The following is an 8,751-nucleotide window of genomic DNA, read 5'->3' as shown; positions in this document are numbered from 1 at the left end:
ACAAATGGACAAATTCAAGTTCGTCCCAGGACAAAGAAGCTGACATTAAAAATAAAAGAGTAAAATATTATCAATCACATCAGAAATCACAGCACTATACAGGGGAAAGAATTTAGATTCTTCAGCATTGTAAGTATATCTGCAAAGCAATGAGAAGGAATGCTTTTCCCATGTGGTATTCTATCTCAGGTACTTATGTGGCTCCCATTTCCATAGTGAAAGAGCATCGTCTTCAAGACATTTTTTTCCTCACAACACCCTGCTGAAGTAGGGAAGCGATATTATCCCCATTTTACAGATGGGGTACTGAGGCACAGAAAGACAAAGGACTTGTCCACAGTCATACAGGAAATCTGTGGCACAGTAGTGACTTGAACCTAAATCTCCGGCAAATACCTAAACTACTGGACCATTCTTCTTCTCCCATACTGAGACCCCTCCAGCCCCTGACACTGGAAACATATTTAAATTGGTAACTTTCTTCTGTTTTGTGGGTTCTCAAAGGGAAAGATTAAAAACCTATTCCTCCATTGTTAAGAGCTTTGCCCGAGTGAAAAGGGTGGAGTGAAATCCGCCATTTCCAAGAGGCGCAAATTGGCCAAAACCATTCATCTCCATAGCAGATAGGAGCATAGATAATCTCACACTGGGGATACTTTGGAAACTAAAGGAGCCTTCTAACTACAGAATGCCAGGGAAATTTCAGTGTGGATCCTGAAGTCAATTGTTTTATGGCATTATTTATTTATATTATGATAGCACCAAAGGGCCCCAGTGACTGCACCATATTTAGTGTTCCGCATTTTCAGATTTTATTTGTAGAAACAAATTCTGGGAATTTTTTGGTGTTTATTTTCCAAACATTAAAACCAGGATGAAATCATGTTAAAAATAATTTTAAAAATCTGGAAAAATCGGGGAAGAAGAAAAACACAAAACTTTTATAAATAGACACATTTTACTACAGTATAATTAAAACTTATTTTATAGACAAATGCATTTTTGTCTCTCTCAGAGCTAGTAGTTTTTCCAGAAATCCTGGTTTGTATATACTCACTCATGTTGAGCCTCTTGCTTTCTTGGAGGTAGCACAGCTTTGAAAATAAGCACTCTGCATCAACAGATCCAGGGCATACACCAAAGCTCACCGTGTCACTTTGATGAAGTTGGGAAGCGTGTCTTGATTATTGTTCCAAAGAGCCAGCACATCCAGTTTCACATTGTCAGAGTTAGGAATGTTCCTGTAAGTAGTAAATTCCCCTTTCAGATTTGAATTTTCATATTTAGTGGCAAATTGTTGAAACGCATTCGCATAACGGTCGTAGTCTGCTGCAAAATTCACCTCGAGGAAGGGGTGCAACACCTGGATGACTTCCTAAAAGAATCTGACTTCAGGTTCAGTTTATGGGCCATGGTCATCTCCCATTTCCTACTGAGTATTGTGTTGAAGGTTTTGAATGCTTTTTCCGTTTTCTTATGTTCTGAGGTCAGAAGGATTTCCAGAGACAGCTGGGTTTTCTTGCCGTATGTTTCTCCTGCAGTTTTTGTGCTCAGTTCAGCTGAGATTTTGGTTGTCAGGATCTAGTAAGTGTCTGTATTTTGGCAAACATGTTGGCAGTAGCTGGAAAATGTACATGACTCTATGTTTCTCCTATGTATCTCTATAAATGCTTGGCATTGGGTTCCTAAATCATAAACAGCAAACTGTAGATCTTCCAGTTAAAAAAATATCAAAATTCTAAGCTCACACATTCCTTTCTAACATGCAACATATAATTTTTTTAATGGAAGTTCTTTCAGTGTGTAAACCAAATTGTGTTTGTACAAAGGCACTGCTTCTGCAATCCCTCAGTACTGAAGGGAGGTGGAAATACCTGCCAACCCTGCACCTTTGAACTCCAAGTTTGGGACCTAACAAGGTAGCAGTGGGCACTTGCTTCCCCCAAACTCTCCTACTGCCATGCCTGACTCTCCCTCAATGTAAAGTGAACTGAAGGCTGTAGCCAGACTACAAACTCTTTCTGGGATCCCTTCCTTTTTTGAAGCAAGTATAGCCACGGGTCAGGCTGTAAACAAATCCATGCTTGTGGAGTTCCTTCTTTTCTCCAAAATAAATAAGGAAAGCATGGGATCAGATTGCTAGAATAACAGAAAATTTCACATTCCCTACCTTTTTCCAAAACAAAGCAAGACTGGTACACAACCATTAGGAAAAACAAGTGCACAGTCATTCACAAGGAGTGGTTCTCTTCTAAGGGGTTCTGACTCCTTGTTGATGCATGCAGAAGAGATAGATTAAGTTTGCTTGAGAGAAATCTAATCCTTATTCTCAAGATTAGGGCATAAATTGCTTCATCTGGCACCTATAAAACACCTGGCATAGATAAAGCCTTGCTGCAAAGAGAAGTGCAAATATTGATAGGATGATGACCCAATCTTGCTTAATACCATTTGTACTGCCCACGGGCTAGTTTTTACTACCCTTGCACACAATAAATAGAATCTAACTTTGCAAGTATCCCCCATTGACTTCCATGGAACCACATGTGAGATAAGATGCTATTCTATTAGAGTAGGGGAATCAGATGGACCCAGAAGGATCAAGGGTCAGATGTCTTTTTGTTTGCACAGACTCACCCAGCCACGCCATCAAGAAACATATAATAGTGCCATCCCATCTGGGTATCCGCATTTTCTCTTTAGACTCTAATGTCCAGAATGGTTGTCTGTAGCAAAGGCTTTTGTTAGGTCATTAAAGATTATTTTATTTTACATTCCCTATTTTGTTACCTGGAGATTTCCTACAGAAGCTTATACCCATATAATACTTTGTTGTGATTGAGGCAGGCATAATTACTCTGAGTTCAACTCTCTGATGTTGTCCAGTGTCCACTATATTTACTGCAGCTGATAATAAAGAGATACTTTTGTACTAATTACTGAAGCCTTTTTTGCTTGTAGATGGTAATAATATATTGACATATTTCATTTGCAGCAGTATGATTTCTTGCTCACAGATATTAAAGTAGATGAGGTTATATGGTCAAGTCATTGCATCACATCCTCCTTTATAGACCACAGCAAACGTTTTGCAAAATCCTTCATGTGTACCAGGCTCATGGATGTTATTATGGACTATTTGTTTCATATGACAAGTAATTTCCATATTAAGATGTAAGTATGACTAACCAAAGGAAAATTTAAAATATCCTTTTTCCTCATTAAGGAGAAAGAGAGATGGCTTTAATCATAGTTGTTTGGGTTGAATGGTTGCCAATGGAAATATACAAAATGATCCAAGAAGCTGTTAACTGGTGGTTCTGTTGGAAGAGCTGTTCATAGAAATAGAAGTGATACATTTGTAAAGTCCTCTATTTTGTCAACCTATTTGTGATGTTGTGATTTTCTCATAAGTCAACCTTTTCAACACAAATTCTATCCATTATCTGCATGGATGCTGATTTTCCAATTTCTTGCTGGTGCTCATTGATCAAGAAGAACCATGCCATTTCACTCTTTCTCTAAATAATAAGCTGATTTAAGAAGTATACTAATCTAGATGATTTAGTTTGCATTGCCATAGAGCTGTGTCCATTTCACAACTTAGTTGTTAGAACACTGAAAAAACATTGAGGCTTCTATAATGCTGTGAAGGTTCAGATCCTCACCAGCATTATCCACCTTCTCAATGAATCATTGGATAAGGGAGAAACAATGTAGTAGTTTTCCATACAACTCCTCACTCTTCCTGGCACAGAATGTATGGATGGGTTTTCTTAAAGGCCCAGCTATCTTCAGCCATTGGAACTACCAATTGTACAACCACTTCCTGAGCTGAACTGAGTAGTTGTCATCTGTAACTCAGAATCTGGGCTTCAGCCTCAGCCTGATCTCCCATGGCAGTGAGTTCCATGGGCAACGACACTTCACTGAGAGCATTTTTCCCCCCAAATCCCACAGATTTGAGCCAGAGCTCTATCAGTCACCAGCTGCTGTGCCCCCATAGAACATAGTGGTTTGGTAGGACACAAAATGAGAAAAGGTCACAGATACCCAGGCCTTAGCCCACGTAGGCATTTTAATATTTGGACCAGGACTTAGAATTAGACCTTATCTGGGATTTCTAAGGAATACAACATATTGGTATAGTGTTTTTTCATTGGTCTGCTCTGCTTATTTGTCTGGCTGCTGTGTGCAAAACAAGATGTTATTTCTGGGAAACCTTTGGAATCAGACCAAGGGAGAGTGTGTTATAATATTCCAGGCTTTAGGTGGCAACCATCTTCCTGGTTACGTCTAGGCTGGAAGGAACAGTCTCCTTATCAGGTTTCAGAGTAACAGCCGTGTTAGTCTGTATACGCAAAAAGAAAAAACGTGGCTGACCCCAAAGTCAGCCACGTTACCAGGTCAATAAAGGTTTGGATCTTATCCAGAATACTACACTGCCAGACAATCCTTTAGGATCTGAAACTAAAGGTTTATGATAAAGAAAAAAGAAAGAACAAGAAAAGAGTTATTAAATGGTAAAACAATCAGATACATACATAAGACTTCAAAGTCCATATGTCAGGTTCTTGAAAGTATTGGTGACTTTGCTGGCTTGAAAGTTCCTCTGGCACACATCCACAGCTTGGATGGGTCATTGAGTCCTTTGTTCAGAGCTTCAGTTTATAGAAAAGTTACTCCAGAGGTAGGAAGAAGGATTGAAGACAAAATGGAGAAGGTGCACCTGCATTTTTATATCCTTTGTCATGTGGCCTGTACTTCCTTTATACCCCAAAAAAGCTTCACAGCACATGGCATGAGAAGGCCTTAGAGTTCTGTTCATAAGCATGCCCCTACATGCCTTGCTGACTCATAAGATGTATCCCCTGGCTCCTTTCAATGGGTTCATTGTATAGCTGATGACCACAGATGGGCCATCAAACAGGTTAGGCAGTGCTGATACTAAGCTGACTGGGGGGTACCACCCAGAAACACAGCACCAGTTTGGGAATACAGATATACCCTGTGTATCTATAATTCATAATACAAAGGTGATACAAACAAGATTATCATATTTGGCAAATCATAACTTTTTCACTGACCCATTACACAGCATACCTGGCACAATTCATTGCAATTTTATAATATTGGTATTAATAATATAAAGTGTCTCACAGTTCCATACAGTGTCAATGAAGTAACTCTACTGACCGCAGTGAAGTTACACTAGGGGAACAACAGTGTAAGTGAGATGAGAATCAGATCCAGCGTGCTTAAATGTAGAGATATAGATATATCTAACCAGTCTATACTGTACATCTAAACAATATTGCTAATAATTTTGTTCTGTCCAAACTTTGGAATTTTCTGTCATTGTAAAGTAGGCCAGTTTCCACTTATTTCTGGAGGTTTAATCGAAGGTCAGGAAGCATACTTATGAAAGCATTCGCCACATTGTTAGTCTATCTTGTTGGAAGATGGAAAGCCAGACCATTTTTTCTGTCTGTTGATGGAGGCTTCAAAATACATGAAAAATAAATCTGATATCAGTACTTGACAACAACAATTAAGATTTGACCATTATATTTGCATAGTATCCTTAAAAATATATTCAAGTATAACCCTGAGGCATCACATCTGCATAATATATGTACCACACACACCAGCGGTAATTGAATATATTGCTAGCAAACAGTATGTTAAACCCCTTGTACATTCCTTTTAAACTTTGATTGATTGTCTCTGTTTAACTCATGCTCTTGTGTATATCTTATGAGAACGATGTTAAACCTATGCAGCATTAAATACTCTAGATTCATATTAGGCTTCTAATGCATTACAATGTCTTTAGCAGGCACTCCTGATTTTTAATGAACACATATTATTCTTATATTGTTACTTTTTAAAATCGGAGATTAGATGGTTAGAAAATGTGATTAACAATCAAAAGGACACTGGTCACAAAGGATGACATAAAAAATCCTGTAATTACCCTAGGCTTTCTAGCATCTATTTATAAATATTCCACACAGTAAAATGATTTAACATATTCTTATTCCAACAATGAAAGTTTGATAATGGAAACACTTCAGGAACAATTTAAAAAAAGATATTTTTTAAGGAATAAAGATATGTGAGGACATGTAAGGACATTTTAAATGGTATTTTTAAGGGGACCAGTCAATATCTACACTTACTGACCGGAACATTGACTCAGACAAATCATGTTTGTTTTATTTTTTTCTAAAATCCTATGAAAAACAGATTTTACAGAAATTTAAATAATATTGATAATGTTAAAAAATGTCAACTTTCTGCATTACTTACAAATATCAGTACTGAAAGTAAGTACAAAAGAGGTCACAGATGAAGTCCCCTTAGTGTATACATCTGCGGAACAGTGTTCTTTCCCTTTTTCTCATTAGAGCACACTGAAGTGGGGCCATGTTCTGGTGCCTGTGCACAGATTGAGTAAATGGACTATGAGAAAGAGACGTCTGTGGGGATCAGATGTATAGAATGCTTTCAACCAGACTGCTGTTCAACTGCTACTGCACTTTTGGTACTACATTAGACCTTGATCCTTTTAAGACTTTTGCACGTGCTTACCCTTACACCCTTTGAATAGCCGCATGGACTTAATGTGGTTGTCTAGGTGTTTCTTTGTGTAGGGTCTTTTTGGAGAGTGCATCAGCAAAATGAAAAAAAAAAAAAAAAAAAAACCACTGTCCATGACCTCACCACTACCTGTCATGGCCGTAAAACATCCCTCCCACTGTGAAACTGCACATAGAATGGCTCTTTTCCAGGCAAGATACAAGTAGTTTACATGGGGGCTGTAAACTCTACCCACCCCCCTGCACCGCAGAAGCAGAGGTGGCTTAGAGGTTTTAGTAGAGGCCCTAGAAAAATGAATTTTGCTCCAGTCCAGGAATATTGGGGATCCCTACAGTAGGAAATCTGAAAAGGTACTTCACTTGTGAAGGAAAAATCAAATGCACAACTATAAAATGGGGAATAACTGGCTAGGTGGTAGTACCACTGAAAAGGATCTAGGGGTTATAGTGGATCACAAATTGAACATGAATCAACACTGTGATGCAGGTGCAAAAAAGGCTAAAATATAATTCTGGGAAGTATTAACAGAAGAGTTTGTATGTAAGACATGGGAGGAAACTGTCCATTCTGATCAGCACTGGTGAGGCCTCAGCTGTAGTACTGTATCCATACCTGAGTGCCTCACTTTAGGAAAGATGTGGACAAATTGGACAGAGCCCAGAGGAGAGCAACAAAAATGATAAAATATTTAGAAAACCTGATCTATGAGAAAAGTGGACATGTTTAGTCTTGAATAAAAAAGATTGAGTGGGGACTTTAACAGTCTTAAAATATGCTTAGGGCTGTTATGAAGAAGATGATGATGTTCTTCATGCAAAACCATGTTCTGAAGTGTCCCTAGCCTCTGTATGCCAGAAACTGGGAATGTACAACAGGGGATGCATCACTTGACGATTACCTATTCTGTTCTTTCCCTCTGAAGCACCTGGCATTGGCCACTGTTGGAACACTGAATACTGGGCTAGGTGGATCATTGGTCTGACCTAGTATAGCCAATTCTTATGCTCCTATGTTCACTGAAGGTAGGAAAAAAAGCAGTAGACTTAATCTGAAGCAAGGGAGATTTAAGTTAGATATTAATGAGGAAACAATCAAACTATAAGGATAGTGAAGCCTGGGAATAGACTTCCAAGGGAGGTTGTGGAATCCCCATCACTGGAAGGTTTAAAAATACATTCAACAAATACCTCTCAGAGATGCTCTAGGTGTTTTTGGTCCTGCCTCAGTGCCAGGGGATGGACTTGATGACTTTTTTAAAGGCCCTTCCAGTTCTGCATTTCTATGATTCTGTGACCAATAACTGACCTCTGTGCAGTTAATTAATTACTTGCAATTAACGTGTAGTTTATTTAAATTATGTATAAGATTAATCTGTTTAGATATAACATCTTGAAGAATCAGTGTAATTCAAATCCATTTTTGAAGACATAATTAGGACATTGTTTAGATCATTTAAATAAGTGTAACTCCATTACTTCCAGAAAATAGAAATGGTGGGAATCCTGTATATTCTTTAAAATAAATAGCATAGTATACATTTCATCATAAATTACCTTCTTCAAACTGTGATCAAGTGGTTAGAAATTGACTTTCTTTTTAAATTATTCATTCCTTTCATCAGCTGTCAAACCAGTAAATGCTATTTGTATGACGGAATAATTTGCACATTTGTGATGAACAGTTAGTGCTGTCAGAGCCAGATACTTGTTGTAGCCATTTAATCAGCCCATTGATAATATGAAGCAAATAAAATGGATACAATATATTCAGTTGCTTTCTTTTTTGTTTTTGAAACATTTGTGATACAGTGTGATCATCTTAGTTGAAACAGCAAGGTGAAAACAGAATTAGTGAATTAATCAGTTGTCAAGTTACGAGTATACATTTTGCTAGGAAATAGTCACTTTATTTAATGAACTTCTTTTAAGGCTACCATCCCAATTATCACTGCATTCCATTTATCAGGGTACTTATTAAGAGAATTGTATTATAATATGTGGGAATAATGAGCAGAGGAGAACACTCTGAATGTTTAAAGTGTTGGTCCACTAACTGATGTACAAGGAGGGGCTTCTCATTGAACAGTTCCACTGTGTGTGTATTTTACAGTCATAGCTCCTCAGAAAAAGGTTGTTACAACCTCTTACT

This window comes from Caretta caretta, chromosome 1 (genome assembly GCF_965140235.1).
Source record: "Caretta caretta isolate rCarCar2 chromosome 1, rCarCar1.hap1, whole genome shotgun sequence".
Lineage (NCBI taxonomy): Eukaryota > Metazoa > Chordata > Testudines > Cheloniidae > Caretta > Caretta caretta.
Note: the sequence above shows the minus strand (reverse complement) of the source record.